General features: G+C 38.9%; 1 protein-coding gene across 4 annotated transcripts in view; it reads left to right on the top strand.

Moving 5' to 3' along the window:
- Nucleotides 1-13,846, top strand: part of LOC149142502 (Clathrin adaptor complexes medium subunit family protein) — a 169,191-nt gene that overhangs the window by 122,623 nt on the left and 32,722 nt on the right. The gene's annotated exons all lie outside the window — the stretch shown is intronic.

The following is a 13,846-nucleotide window of genomic DNA, read 5'->3' as shown; positions in this document are numbered from 1 at the left end:
TCTAAGGCTTTCAACAGCCAGATCTATCAATTTCCGACACAAAATTTAAATTTTTAAATTTTGAGGGAGGTGCTTAACTCAAAACCTTTCGTGTATATACACATAAAATCTTATGATAAACCCAGAGCTAATTTGGCTGGGCTCTTCAAAAAACACAGATCGGGAGTTGGCTGGTCCAACTAAAAACTTCCCCTAACGCCCGAGGATCTAAAAATAAAAATTTTTCATGCAAAATTCAATCCAACCATTAAAATAGAGTGAGAAAATGATAATAAAATTCAGATAAATAGAGATACCTCTTATTACATTCAAAATTTAAATTATCATTTAAACCCCAACGACTGAGCAAGATACCTGTACTCCAAATCACTCTTCAGAAGCTATCATCAATGGCTAAAAAAACAATTATGCATGAAAACAACACACCTTACAATATTTCCATGAAGAGTAACACCAACGAAATTTAGCCCCGAAGTCTTTCTTTATTATCCAGGAAAAAATTACACGAGATTTTTGCTTAGCACACGACTTAGAGATCGGATGGATCAACTGACAAATGACTTCCTATTTTGACTTTGACTTAACCCCAGCGATCAAAGTTTTAAAATTTGACAAAATAATTAATTTACCTTAGTCCCGAGACCTTTTAAAATCTAATTTTTAAGGACTGATGAATTTTTCCTTTGGAGAATTTAAATTTACTTAGGACCTAGAATTAATTAAACTTCTGGCTTAGGATTTTAATTAATTTTTGGCTAGAAATTTTTACGAATTAACCTATGAGGGGATAATTTATTTTTCCAACCCTCAAGACACTTTACATCATGATTTTCATATTTTTTTCATCACAAGGGGGAAAACCCATTTGTAATAAACCCCCACAGACTACACATTTCTGTGACACAAATATAATCCAACAGACCAAACAATTTGTAATAAAATGACCTAACCAAATAGTTAGGATTATTCTCAAATCACTTTTACATAGAATCGATCTAGAAAACTAGGACTCGCCTAAGATTCTACTGACGAAATTCATTCTGGCATTGGGGTAAGATTGAAGGAAAACTTTGACGACCATCCGAGAATGGATCGGTGAGACAAAAAACCTCCCAGAATGTAGATCGTCACCAGAAAAGTAGGTTTACCTAGGCAATTACATACATGACACGATTTGCTGAGATTATTTACATCATATACATGCAGAATGGGTTTACATTATAACATGATGATTAGGCTAATGATGATAGTTGAACGACACAGACACATCGATCAGGCGCTATCTTTTTTGCGAAAAAAGGGGGTGTACTGCTATGGGTCGTTGACACGTAGTGGTCAACAAAACCCAACTACAGATGTATTATTCAATGAAATAAACATAGAATAGAAATTCAAACACTTTCTAATATGATTTCATAACAACAAATACTTTGGGTTCATTAACTCCCTTGCAAAATAAAAGCAAATACGGGAAACGACACACATGAAATTAATAACATAGCTTTTACCCTAGACACACTATTGTGGGAAAAAACAACAAAGATTGGGCTTTCTATTTAGCTTCATAATGAGGCTTTACAAGGAGGTCGAAATACATCAACAATCTACAGTGACTACAACCCAACAAAATTTGTGTATGACCCTACCCTAAAATGCACTATACGACCCATAAATGTGTTGTATGACCTGTTCGTATGGCCCAGAAATGCGGCCTGCCTACCCACTTTGTTTTGCTGCCCCAGAAGATACTCTTGTTCATTGTTCCTCTTCAATCCTTGCACTTAAGCTGAATGCTCAAATGTGCCATTCAAATTGTCTCCTCAACAACTTGATTCCCCTTCAAATAGCGGCTAACCTAATTCTCCAAGGAGATGGATGGATGAGATTGCATTTCATATGTTGAGATCAAGGGCCACGACTTAATATGTCGTTGATGGTTTTACCCTTTACCAAAAAGGTGGCCAAAAAGTCAAATTATTAAATTTAACTTACAGCCTAAAGTCCTAACTTCGGGAATAATTAAATAATGTTGTAGGAGTGAATTTTTGATGTCTGGCTACATGTCATGGCACTTCACCTATGCAAAACCACCTCCCAAGCTACAAATTTAACATCTCTATCGAGCTAAGTGCCATAGAGGTTTGCTTCTTGTTAAACCCAAGCTAAAGCAACACCTTGAAGTGCTCTTCTTGTCTGTTGCACTTCCTTCTCAATTTGAGTTTGAATACCCTTGTAGGTTCACTTCATCATCTTCGATATATCTTAGACCATACTCCAATGTGCCCTTACAGTATCTGTGCACATGTTTTGTTGCTATCCAATGTTCTTTGCTCAGCTCTAGCATGAACCGACTCACGCTGTTCACAACAAACATGTATCTAGCATAATGTTGGCCAAATACATCAAGGAGCCTATCCACTGCCTATACAATGTGATCCACCAACTCTAAATTTGAAGCTGTCACCTTCTTCATATTAGTGATCATGGGTGTGGCCATAGGTTTGCGTTCCTCCATTCAAAACCTCTTCAGGATCTCATTTGCATACTTGCCTTGCCCAAGGAGAATCTCCCTTGGTTTCTGCCAAACATCGAAACCCAAGAAGTAATTCATCATGCCGATGTCCCTCATCTCAAACTCAACTGCCATGTCTACTTTGCACCTTTCAATGAGCTTCCTTGCACCTCTAAGAAACAAGTCATCTACATACAACACCATTACAAGCATATTGGATCCAACAAATATATAATTTCAATTAGGATTTGATTCACTTTTGGTGAAGCCCACACTTTACAAATATCCATCTATCGTGGAATACCATGCTCTTAATCCTTCTCCGAGTCCGAACAAGGCTTTCTTAAACTTGCAAACATAGGACTCATGCCCATTTACTTCAAAGCCTCAAGGTTGCTCTATGTAAACTTTTCCTCAATGATTCCATTAAGGAAATCTTCTTCACATCCATATGGTGTATCGTCCATCCCATAAATGAAATTAAGGGCATAATTGCTATAATGGAAGTGTACCTAGCTATTAGAGCAAATGTCTCCTCATAGTTGAGGGTTGAATGTTAGAATGGATCTGCAAACATTGCAATTTTCTTAAGGACCCAAGTGGAGACTAAGGAGCACTTTATCTTTAGATGTCTTGTATTCTTTAGTTCCATTGACCTACTTTTGTGGTCATTCGTCGGACATTAATAAAACTATCTTAGATGAGAGGGAGATTTTATTGTGTCTTCAAGTACTTGATGGATCTCTATTAATATTCTTTAGATATTTTAATTAATTATGCTTTGCCTTATACATTAGGGAATTTGTTTCTCTCAGATAACATCTACTTCAAGGATCTTTAGTATGACTACCTAAATTACCTACCGCTTTCTTCTGGTCTAGGGTCCTCAGGGGAGTCGGGGGTAAGTGCCCCACAATTACTTGACAATACTAGGACCATTCAATGTTGCTTCTTGGCTTGTGCCACTCGAGATGACACATTGAGGTCTCCTAGGAGGATCAGAGTTGCCAAAGAGGGTTATTAATATATGACATATGCCTATAAATTTATTACTAGCTTCTTTCCTTCCACCAAGAGTTCTCTGGTCTTGGATGTTAGGAGTGCTTCCAACGCTTGCTTAGCATCAACCACCATCAAGAGTAGTATGATGTCATCTAGGAATCCTCCCCATGGCCCTATCAGTGCAGGGCATTCTTTAAAGGACATTACACTATAAGCATGGACAGGGCCGACCCAATTCTCCCTTCTTGCGAGCTATGTCATTGTCTATGCTATGTTTCTTAACCATCTCTCCTTCACTTTATAGGGTTTTCCTTACTGTGATAACTTATTTGTATGCTTATGTTTATGTCACTAGGGTTGTTAACTAGTTGCTCTTGTGCTCATTTTTCATTTGATCATTTAAGAGGTGTCTTTTGCACTCCCCCTCATTTTTTTGGCTATTATTGTTGGTTGTAGTGACTAGTCCCTTTGACCTATTTTGGTCTTTGTGAACATCAATACAAATTTTAATTTCAATTTGAATTTTTATCTGGTAGCCTGATGTTATATAAAGTGGGTCCAACATTTTATGAACATGTGTTTCCTCCTTGGAGGTCACACGTTTGATTCTGGAGGGGGTTAGGGTATGTACATCTCCCTTGTCCCAAAACAACAGGTCTCATATGCCACTTGTGTGTGAAAATTCCTAGATCTAACAATCTCAGGAGTCTTACTGCAACCAGCGGAATCTACTTCACCTAGATTGTAAATTACATTACAAGCTTATTTCAGATTTCTTCACGAAACATTGAAGTGAATTACTGAAGCAACCTACACCAAGTAAATATGATTCTGAAACATAGAAATTGAGCAAGGAAAATAGAAACACATAGGACACAGTTATTTTTGGACAAAAGTCCCTGGAAAACCCCAGTGCGGGAAAACCGGTGCAGCAGCTCTGAGGGTTTATTATTATTAAGTAGTAGCAAAATCTGAATACATCACTGAATACCTCACAGGGTTATTCAGTTACAGAGAGAAATACTAGAAGAAGCTTTGTGAGTTTTACCTCACACAATCTCTAAGAAATCTTGGCTGATCCAGCCCCAAACTGACTGCCCCTCGACTTTTTGGTTGCCTCAGCGCTGCCTCTACGCAGTGCCTGCGTCAGCCCAGCGTCAAGCTCTCTAGGTGCTGTGTCACTTCTATGGCTAGTCGATCTGCTGCCCAGGAAATTCGATTTCTGCCTCTCGATCTCACACCCCGACTCCCGGCTTCTGAAAATCGAATTCCTCTGCAGATTCCAGACTCCTCTCTCCCTCTGTGTTGGTTCTGCGTGGCCCTTCTGGCCCTGCGTCAACCTTTGCGTTGAGGCTTCTGGATCACCCACTGCCTCTCTCTGCTGATGTATCTCCGACTGAGAATCTCTCTCTCGAGAAGCTGCTATCCCTGCCCCTCAACTGCAAGAGATTTCCTCAATTGATTTCTTCTCATGAGAACTTCTCACTTTAGAAAATCGATTTTCTCTATCTCTCTGTGCGTTTTCCAAATGACCTTCAAGCCCCTTCTTATATCTTCCTGTTGGACAACCAACGACTTAGATTAAAAATATTAATTATTTTAATAAAATCACTTATGGGTGATATTTCCCAAAATTCTTTCTGGGTTCTTTGGAATACCTGTGCCCAAGCCTCCCTGCAAAATTTTAGGCTTAGAGCACATCCGATGCTACCCCAAATCAACACTCCCTCTTAGCGAGGGATGTGCTCTAGCAATGCACTGCTACTGCATACTGTTCTGACTCTGAAGCATCGTCTTTTGTGCTGCTGATCTCTGACATGCTGTCCACCAACTACTGCGTTGTTGCTGCTACTGTACTGCTGCCTTTGACACTGCCACTGCCAATGCTACATTTGTACTGCAGCTCCTTCTCAAATGCTGTATTCGCTATGCTGCTAGCACTGTCACTGCTAACATTGCGTCCGTACTGCAACTCAGTTGCTGAGAGAAGCAACTGAAAACACCAAAAATAGGTTAAGTATCTAGTGGATACACCTCGGTGCTAATATCCTGACTGTTGCTAGTCTCACGCTACCTCTGAAGCCATTGCGTTGCTGAATCTCTGCACTGTGCCTCCTCACATTGCTGCCTCTTTGCTCTGCGCTGCTTACATTCTGACTCTACTAACCATTCCATCTGTCGAATCAACACTCCATGGCACCAAATGAAACTCCACCATCCCGTTACCACTGATCATGGGCTCCCGTAGCAAGGTGATGATCCAAGAGGTGGGCTTCTCAAGGATCTTGCCCATCTGTAGCTCTATCGAACTACAGTTCTATATCAGCCCACCTCCCTCCTGGAGGTATCTTGGTTGTCATGGTGAACTCCTCCTCTTGTTCGATCTTTGCCGCTGCAACCTTAGTATCGTGCTTCTCATCCTTGTCCTTTTTCTTCAAAGGACACTGGGATGCATAGTGGCCCATCTTGCCACATCTGAAGCACTTCACCTTGGAGACATCCTTTTTTCGTCTTTGTTACCCCTGTTATCCCTTTGATGCAAGGGCTGCGTTATCCTCCTCCTCTACTTTGGGTTTTGAGTCTTTGACCCACTGCTGCTGCTACTCCCATGAAGTTTCACCTTGAGCAGGTCTCTCGTAAGCTCTTCTTGTTTCAGAGCTGCTCGCATCTTGTCCCAATTTAGCAATACTACTCTGCCCAGTGTTAATGTCAATGTTTGCATACTGCCATCAGCGATCAAAAATCCTCTTTTCATATCATATTAGGGCCCCATTCTGAAATTTTTGTCATTCTAGTAGGTCGTCATGCAAAAATGTGGTCACTGAAGGTTGAATTAAGGTTTCCTTTACTCCTTTTAGAAATTTACCCCTTGCTGGTTCATTTCAACTTTGCTGAGTATCCATTGTCCATAAAGTTAATGACATCATGCCATCACATCAGTGATGTCATCTTGAAATTTAGTCCTTCAAGGTCTCATTAGGTCTTTTAGGGTTTTTCAAGGTCTCATTAGGTCATTAGGGTTTCCAAGGTTCCAATAAAACTCCATTCCATTGCATAAGACCAACAAGTAAAGGGTGATCAAATAACATCTCTTCACCATGTGAAGATGATTTGTAAAGAGAAATGCTTATTTCATCATGTAATTTTATGTTCACTATATGTAATAAGTACTGTTCCTAAGTTGCCAACTCAATCTCTATATGCCAACTTCATTAAAGAAAAGTCAAATTCAAAGAGTTCTCAAAGACCATCAAAAGATCAATTTATCAATGGAAATAATCAAGTGAAAGGGTAATGTTTCAAAAAGTTAAGTGAATGCCAAAGGGAGTTGTCTTTTCCCAAGGGTGTCCAAATCATCATTTTCCACAAGCACTAAACCCTAATTTCCTCTCCCATTGAGCTAGGGTTGGCTATGGAATCAGAGACATCTGAGCAGAGGAGGCCTAAGGGAGGTCATTTCAGCAAGTATGAGGCCATTCCAACTCATAAACATCATGTCTCCATCATTTTTCAAGAAGTCATTCCAAGGGATAAATCATTTACCACACATAGAGCCAGTTTTGCTTCAAAGTATGTTTCCAACAAAACAAAGATGAATTTTACAAAAGTGAGAGAGGTTTTTGTCCATAATAGTCCAAGGATGAAAAACCTCCTTCAATTTTTACATAGGTGTTATGGTTTTGGAGAAATGTCAAAAATAAAGTTGCTACAAGAGAGTTGCTACACTTCTTGAGTGACCTTGGGAAAACCAATTTTTTCTCCTAGCTGGAGTGTCCAAATGACTTTCTTGATGAGTCAAATGATAACTAGATAGAAAGAGCTTTCCAATGAGCTATCATGAGCTCAATTTGGAGTTGAGGAAGACCTCCAAAAGTTTCCTGCAAGATCACACTTCATTTTTGCACCCTCATTCTGCACTTTTTGACCAGTCTTGGGAGAATTGATTTTTGAGGGGCTATAATTGATCATTTTCAGTGCTTGATAGGTCCATTGTGTAGCCAAGAGAGATATCTTTCCAACGAGCTATCATGGGCTCAATTTGGACTTTGGGAAGGCACTCAAAAGTCGATTTGAAGTCGGCGCTGTGCACTTCCTTCTGGTGCTACGCACTTGCCCAGAAATCAACAACATGGTCAAACACGCAGCGCCCTAGGCGTTGTGCACTTTTTTGGGGCACTTTTTGAAGAAATGGAGACCACCACTGGATGCAGAAGGACAAATACATCTAAAAAAACCATGTTTCCAGCCTTAGTTTGCAAAACTGGCAGGTGAAAATGAAAAAAACAAGCAAAAAAATCATGTTTCTGCCTCATTTTTGGCCCAGGCACTGTGCGTTTGACCAGTCTTGGGAGAATGAAGTTTTTGATGGTCAAATCAGGTCCATATTGGAAACTAAAAGCATATTTGGAAACTAGACAGGACACCCTTTCCAATGAGCTATCATGGGCTCAATTTGGACATCGGGAAGATAGTCAAAAGCAACCTGCAAGATGGAGGGCACACTTGACACTGTGAGGGCGCACTTGACCATTTGCTTGATTTTTCACTGTTTTTCTCTAGATTTGATTTTCATCCTTGGAATCAACTTTTTACTGATGTAATTGATGTTGCAAATGTAATAATGATGTGGATAAGTTACCTAGGGGTAGATTCATCAGGTAAAAGTTATCATCAAGTCAAATGAATCAGTTTCAATGTAATTAGGGATGAGTCACTTTGACCACCCTACACTCTAGCTATCAGTTCAGAGTTTAGTGGAACTGCTCCTCCTCTCATGGATTCGACCCCTGAGGTTGGGAGGAGTTTGTTTTGATGTCCATATCTTCCCTTTCTGGACTCTTTTCAGAGGTTGGACTCAGTTGGATATTGTACTAGTGATCAAAGACACTATTGTATCATATTTTGGCCAATATTAATAGATGAGTTGCAACTATTTCTTTGGGATACATGTGATATGGATGTTTAGCATTGTTTCTTCTTTGTGATCATTTTTATGAATGTTTTGTATGCTCATAAAACATTTCCAAGTTGATAGGCAGAATACATGTTTGCTCATGCTCTATTTTGGGAAAGTTATCATAGTTTGTCCATTTTTCTTCAGTTTAGGAAGAATACATCTCCTATGCTCTTCCTAACTCCTCATCAGTCTTAAACCATCTCACCAAATCACCTTTTAAGTGCTAAGCCTCCTGCCTACCTTGCCCCTTTGAATGTCTGTGGTCATATCTGATTTGCTCTAACCTAGCCTCTTTGACCTAATACCCTCATCCAACAATAACCCCACCAAATCAAATCAAACAATCCTCTGCACTTTATACCTAGCCTAAAACCCTCATTCATCTAGCCCTCTTGGCTGTGTGATTCTTTAGAGAGAGCCCTCTTCGGCCTAGTAGGGCTAGCTACCAAGTCAAAAGATTGGTCTGTGGTTACCTCAGCTGGACTCTTCCTCAGCCTTGGAGATTCGTAGGAGTGATAACACCCAGGATACTTTGGACAAAGATTTTCCACTCATCCGAGATAGAATTTAGAGCCAGTCTCACTAACTCCGAATCTTGAGGTGTATGTCTCGCAACTAACATCTCATCATGGGTTTCCTTCAATTTCGTGAGGAACGGATCCACACGTTTTCCCTTCTGCATCTGTGTAGATCTCAACTTCTGCTCTAAGTACATGTTCAACTGCTCGGAAGATCCCTGATACAATGTGGCCAAGGCATCCCACATCTCCTTAGCAGTGCCTTTGCTAGCAATGTGGCACATTACGTGATCTTTGACTCCATTCCAGATCATCCCCTTAGCCTTAGCCATATCAGCTCTGTACTTCTTCAACGGATCTGCATCTATCGGGACAACTACCACATTATCAACATGCGTCTTGAGGGCATGTTCATCTAGAAGGAAAGCCATTCTAGCCTTCTAGATGGCATAGTTGGAAGCCCCGTTCAACCTGTTCTAATCCCTCAAGCCACTTGTTGTCATCTCCTCCGAAAAATGTTGAACAACTCCCTCTTTCTCCCTACTGCGTAGCTCCTAGGTTGACTTAGGCACTCTCTGATGGAGTTGGTAAGCTGCTGCTCCTCTACTGCTCAACAAATGAGAAATACTGATTTCCTCGGCAAGAAATCAGTGAGGAAGTATTCCCTCACTATGTGATCTGCTTCTTCCTTTTGACGACTTTTCTGCCCAACACTTAGCTTGCAGAAACTGCGTCCCTCTAGCTCTTGCGTGGCTCTGCGTAGCTCCCTTTGTCTTGGAAATTTTTGATCTGGCAGTCTTACCTCTCTATCGGCTCACTCAGAGAGGGACACCCACGAAAATATAGCCCTCTTGGCTAGAAATGCACAATCCCTCAGGGGATTTGAACTGCTGCTTGTTGCAGCAAGTTGGCCCTTGCTTCAGTGCTAGATCTCCTCTTCCCTGTTTCATATCATTAACTCCGATACCATGTGAAAATTCCTAGATCTAACAATCTCAAGAAAATTACATTACAAGCTTATTTCAGATTTCTTCATGAAAAATTGAAGTAAATTACTGAAGCAACCTACACCAATTAAATATGATTCTGAAACATAGAAATTGAGCAAAGAAAGTAGAAACACATAGGACACAATTATTTTTGGACAAAAGTCCCCAGAAAAACGCAATGCGGGAAAACCGGTTCAACAACTCTAAGGGTTTATTATTATTAAGCAGTAGAAAAATCCGAATACATCACTGAATACCTCACAGGGTTGTTTAGTTACAGAGAGAAATACTGGCAGAAGCTTTGTGAGTTTTACCTCACACAATCACTAAGAAATCCTGGCTGATCCAACCCCAAATTGACTGCCCCCCGACTTTTTTGGCCGCCGTTACGCAGTGTGTGCGTCAGTGCAATGTCAAGCTCTCTGGGTGTTGTGTCACTTCTCTCGCTGGTTGATGTGCTGCCCAGGAAATTCGATTTCAGCCTTCTGGTTTCACAATCCGACTCTTGGCTTCTGAAAATCGAATTCCTCTGCAGATTTCAAACTCCTTTCTCTCCCTCTGCGTTGGTTCTGCATGGCCCTTTTGGCCCTGCGTCAACCTCTACGTCAAGGCTTTTGGATCACCCACTGCCTCTCTCTGCTGATGTATCTTTGGCTGAGAATCTCTCTCTCTGGAAGCTACTATCCATGCCCCTCAACTTCAAGAGATTTCCTCAATTGATTTTTCCTCCTGAGAACTTCTCACTTCAAAAAATCGATTTTCTTTATCTTTCTGTGTGTTTTCCAAATGACCCTCAAGCCCCTTCTTATATCTTCCCGTTGGACAACCAACGACCTAGATTAAATCATAATCAAAGGTTTAGATCTTTTTGGCTTGATCCATGTTTTTTTCTAGAAGTTTCACCCCTGATTAAATTAAAACCCGTTAATATTTTAATCTTCCTAAGTTTAGACTTAGGAACCCCATTAAAAATATTAATTATTTTAATAAAATCACTTCTGGGTGGAATTTTCCAAAACGCTTTCTGGGTTCTTTGGAACGCCCGTGCCCAACCCTCCCTACAAAATTTGAGGCTTAGAGCACATTTGATGCTACCCCAAATCAACATTGTGTCTCTAGGCTGTGACCTTAAATTAGTTTCTTCTTATTATTATTATAATAATAAACTTTGATATTATTTTGGATTTGTAGCGACCATGAAACCATACATTCAAGCTCTTTTTGATAATTTGTAGTAAGTTCTTGTCATCCATACTTGTATGTTTACATAATTTTGGTCACAAAGTAATATTTAGGAATATAAAAGTGTTCCAAGGAATATTCCAAAATGAGAAGTTATGTTACAGGTTTCTTTTGTAAGTGATTGCTGTCTCAATGCGATTAATATTCTGAGCAACTAGAAAGGCATAATCTTGTTGCACTTTAATTCCAATTTCCTAGGATGACTTTGTGCTATATGTTGCATGTTGGAATGTTTAGAGGGCAGGAATTTTGACCCAAGCTATAGATACTGTTCGATATTTTGTGATCATCTTTGTTTGACACTTGTGAACCAGCTATTTTACATTTTGTTGTGTCCTTAGCAAGCCATCTCCGGTGCTTTGAACTATTATGGTGTGTTGCTTGCCTCCTTATTAATTAATTTTTAGTCCTATAAGATCTTAATTTATTATAATGTGGAGCTTTCTTGAGAAAATAGTAACTCGTTTTTTTGGAAAAGGGAATATATATATGAGAAGGTGCTTCTATTTTTATCTTGTGTCTTGTTCTAGTGTATGGGTTAGGATCTGTTCTTCTCTATCGTCTTTGCTGTAGTCTGGTAATGACTTGTAACTGTCTAATGCATGAAGGGAAATTTTAGTTTTTGCAAATTGTTCTCATATTGTCATCTATGTTTGAATGATAGAAATTTTAAATACATGAATATTGACATCTATAATGTCCTATATTTCTCTACTATTTTTCCAATCTTTTTACTGATCATATATATATATATGTTCATTAAAAACCTTTGAAAAATAGTGGAGAAATATATATATATATATATATATCTATCTATCTAACTATATATATATATATATATATATCAATTACACCGGAACGGCTCCCAAGAGGTGGGAAATCCGTTCCGATGGTTCCCACGCTCCCGGGAGCTTTGGAACTGTATGGGAACGTTACCTTTTCAGCTGGAGCTGCAATGGGAGCTGGGGAAAGTTCTGGGAACTTTGAAGACTGATTTTTTTGGAGTTCCGGAGTTCCCTAGGGTTGAGGAATACAAACCCTGTAGAGAAATATGCTTAACTTCCCACAAAACATGAGCCTATGTTGAAACCTTCGCAGGATGAAAGGCCAAAGACATCCTTAACACCGATATCCTTAATTGAGAAACTAGAGCAATCTCTTGATGGGTTAAGGAAATGTGTGGCACCTCGAGGCTCGACAACGTAAGGGCGATATCTTTGATGTCATGCTGATGAGTATTTCTTTTGCTGCTTATGTATATATATCGCAGAAGATTGTGTGTGCATATTGTATGTGGCAGTCAATGCTTAAACATTCGAGTTGTTTTCTTTCTTAACAATAACTAAAGAAACATGTCAGAGAACTGATAATGAACTTGACATTTTATATATATAAAAGGGAGAGACTTAGGGAGAGAGACACCCAGAGAATATATTTATATATAAGAGATATTATATATTATATATTTATATATTTAAATTGATTTTAATATTTGAATATTAAAATATTTTGATTCAATATTAATTTTGATTATTATATAAATTATATAATTAATTTTTATTTTTATTTTTTATTATATAATATTACTGCTTTGGATTAGTCGTTTCCTGTAAATTTTGGGGTAACTTCTAGCTGTTCCGGACACCTGTACCCAAGTTCCCAATGTTCCCACATCCCAGAAACTCATGCAACGTATATATATATATATATATATATATATATATATATATATATCCATCTTTTGCCCGTTTCTTTGAAAATTCAAAGGAGTTATTTCTGAAACTGTACCCTTTTTGGAAATATTTGTTGTTAACGTGTTTCATGTAAAATAGGTCAACCGTCAAATGCTTCTCCTACAATGAAAAAACAACCTGCCGAATGCAACCATACAATTGCTCATTTCTTTATCCCTCCCAAATTAAAGGTGACATGTTTACATCATATTAATTATCAAGTATCAACTACTAACTGTTCGGTCAACTGAACCTCTAGCAGCCTAACAACCGCCATATTATTCCTAATGCCCCGATACTGTTACATCTCTATTGCTTGCCATCTTCTCTTTCGGTGATTGACTTATCTATTCTTGGTGGTCAGCTGTTGCTCTGTAATGGAATGTCCGTTGCTTCTACTTATGGTAGGCAAGTTCGTTATCTTTTGACCATTAGTTCTGCATGTAGTGGTCAATTAGCCTTTCAGACTCCATTGTTCTCTGCATCTGAAAGCCTAAATGGATGTCCTCCTTACTAACCATACTTTCCATGTCCAAGTGACTGGTACAAGACTTGTGATAACAGGAAGTATTTAATTCTGCTGAGATGCAATGTATTCTGAAGTGCACAAAATTCATTTTTAGTTTTTAATGGAGATTCTATGTTTTAACATACTTGATGTTCGTAGCATCGATAAAACATACTTGTGCAAAACATATATGGTCATCCCAAGATATGGAAAGATTCAACAATATAATGTTTAAAAAAATATGGAATGAATGCATTTTCTACAGTAAAATATGGATAATGGAATTTTAAATAAATGACATACATAATATTTTTCCAACCCAAAATAAAAAAAATTGGCTGAGGAATCTGACCAAATTTCAAGATCCAAATCTGGATCTGTTCTT

The sequence above is a fragment of the Pinus tabuliformis genome, chromosome X (genome assembly GCF_031772625.1).
Source record: "Pinus tabuliformis cultivar Carrire ecotype Pingquan chromosome X, CPIR1, whole genome shotgun sequence".
Taxonomy (NCBI): domain Eukaryota; kingdom Viridiplantae; phylum Streptophyta; class Pinopsida; order Pinales; family Pinaceae; genus Pinus; species Pinus tabuliformis.
This window is presented reverse-complemented; position numbering and strand designations above follow the sequence as displayed.